Source organism: Pteropus vampyrus, unplaced genomic scaffold (genome assembly GCF_000151845.1).
Source record: "Pteropus vampyrus isolate Shadow unplaced genomic scaffold, Pvam_2.0 Scaffold11, whole genome shotgun sequence".
Lineage (NCBI taxonomy): Eukaryota > Metazoa > Chordata > Mammalia > Chiroptera > Pteropodidae > Pteropus > Pteropus vampyrus.
In genome coordinates this window covers 17,174,623-17,177,311 of record NW_011888792.1, presented here as the reverse complement: position 1 = coordinate 17,177,311, position 2,689 = coordinate 17,174,623, and the positions used below count along the sequence as shown (strand labels likewise).

Here is a 2,689-nt window from a genome sequence, read left to right as displayed (position 1 = left end):
CCATTCTGACAGGTGTCAGATATCTCATTGTGGTTTTAATTTGCATTTCTCAGATGATTAGTGACCTTGAGCATCTTTTTACATGTCTATTGGCTATCTGTATATCCTCTTTTGAGAAATATCTGTTCAGGTCTTCTGCCCATTTTTTAATTGGATTTTTGTTGTTGTTGTTGTTGTTGCTGTTGTTGTTGTTGTTGAGTTGTATGAGTTCTTTATATATTTTGGATATTAACCTCTTATCAGATGTAGCTAATATCTTCTCCCAATCAGTTGATTGTCTTTTTGTTTTGTTGATGGTTCCCTTTGCTGTACAAAACCTTTTTAGTTTGGCGTAGTCCCATTTACTTTTACTTTTGTTTTCCTTGCCCAAGGAGATATATCTAAAAAGAAATTACTGTTAGCAATATCAGAGAGTTTACTGCCTATGTTTTCTTCTAGAAGTTTTATAGTTTCGCATCTTACATTTAAGTCTTTAATTCATTTTGAGTCTATTCTTGTATATGGTGTAAAAAGGTGGTCCGGGTTCTTTTTTATTTTTTTGCAAATATCTGTCCAATTTTCCCAACACCATTTATTAAAAATAAATTTATGTATCATCCTTGTGCAGGGGCCATGCTAAGCTTCTTTGTATTGTTTTATTTTTTTTTAGTATATGTGCTGCCGAAGTGAGCACCATAATTATCTTTTTAATTTCTTCAGAAATTCCTAGTAAAAATGAACTGAAGTAGAAAAGAGAGTAGTTTTTTGACATTATACTGCCATATATTGTTTCATTACTTTTGCTAGTGAGGAGTTTCTTATTCTCATGAACTCAGAGAATATATTTTAGTTTATCCCTCTGTCCCTAATTTCAAAATGCCAACATAAATATCAATGTGATATAGAAGTAAGCTTTTTATTAACAATAAACTATTTTTTTTCTCCTGTTATGCCTACTTTTTAGACTATTTCACTTCAGGGTAAAATCATTTGGAAAGTTGTGCATGGTACATATGTTTGAAAACATTCATTTGTGTCTCAAGATATACTCTGCTTACTTCACCCTGCCTTCTGCCTGGGAGCTGACATGTATAATCTATATCAATAGGACTCCCAAGGTTTTGTCTTCTGTCTGGGTTCAAACAATGTTGAACACCATCAGAAGTTGGAAAAAGAGATAGTGAAGAGTGAGGGGTATTTATTCCTTCCACTCTCTCAGCCTGTTTGCCTTGAGCTGTGTGTCATCTTCCAACAAAGTTCACTGATCCTTTTAGTATGGCTGACCTTATGCAATTCTCTCCTTTTTCTAGTTCTAGTAACTGTCTTTCCTGTTGCTTCTTTGTCTTATTTGGTTGCATTTTGTACTGTGAGTCAGCAATGTAGACAGGGCTTAATAGGAATAGGTTTCTTGGGTTCATGATAACTGAGGCCTCCAATGAAAATTGAAAGACTCAGAAATAGCAAGTGACCAGGAACTGGATTATCTGAAGTCTTGTTCATTCTCATATCTGGTGTTTGAAACTCACTGTCAGCTGGAACTTCAGCTGTGCACTGGAACACCTTCATGGAACCCTCTAGATAGCCTGGACTTCTGTGCATTCAGTGACTGGATTTGAAATGATTGTGAGAAAAGAGCAGAAAAAGACAGAGAGAGAGAGCCAGAGACACAGAGACAGAAATTATACAGAAGCTCTACTCTTTTTTAGATTTAGCTTAAAAACTTAGCCTAGGTTTAGCTTCAGAAGTCTTGTAGCACTACTTCCACCCTATTCTTCTTATTGAGTCAGTCACAAAGTCCTGTCCAGTTTTAAGAAGAGGAGAAATAGATTCTAACTCTTAACTGGGGAGTGGCAAGATTCTTATGAAGGATACATAAGACCCCCCAATATTGTTACGGACATTTTGGACATTTTGGGAAATGTCCCAATTGGACATTTTGGGAAAATCTATTCAGCCACAGACCTAGAGATGGTGAGTCTTTGTCTACTACTAGTCCGAGGTTCCAGTACTATCCCTTGTGGTTCTAAACTTTTGTAATAAACTCTCTTTGAATTATGTGTATTCAAATTGTTTTCTGTTTCTTGTTGTTGTTGTTGTTGTTGTTGTTGGAAATCTAAATAGTAAAGTACACTATTTGAGTGCTGTTTGAAATTTAAAAAAAAAAAAAGAACTATTTCATCATGATGAAGTAGTCATAGTTATACATACCAATCTGTAATCTTTTTAGTTATTAAGTTGAATTCTTTTTTGTTACTTGCAAATTAGAAAGAGAGTACAACCAAATTAATACATATCTCTCATTTAATACATGGAATTCCTAAGGAACAAGTTAGAGAAACCTACTACTGTCATTTTTTTTCAATATTGTTTTGCAACTTCTGGCTGACATAAAAAAAAATTAAGGAAAAATATTATAAAGTACCAGACAAAAAATTATATGCATATCTAGATGATAAAATCAATTATCTCCAAAGTCTAATATATAATTCTAAAATATGTGCCAAAATTAAATATAGAATTTTGTGAGATGTGACTCTTTTTACAATAACCATTTAAGATATAGTTACCAAATATTACTTCTGTGGTAGATTGAATGCTGCAATAACCCTAATCAACAGTCTCATTATATATACATGATTTGCAATTTGAAATTTTAGGTTCTCCCAAGAACCTAACATAGTTGTCACTATCTCCACTCCTTTAATCTGTT

The 2,689-nt window shown here is 33.5% G+C and overlaps 1 non-coding gene across 1 annotated transcript; it reads right to left on the bottom strand.

Annotated features, from left to right (window-relative positions):
* Window positions 1–562: 562 nt before the first annotated feature.
* LOC111732146 lies at window positions 563–673 on the bottom strand. The gene has a single exon (XR_002777442.1). It is a non-coding gene; the product is annotated as a U6 spliceosomal RNA (small nuclear RNA).
* Window positions 674–2,689: the final 2,016 nt, after the last annotated feature.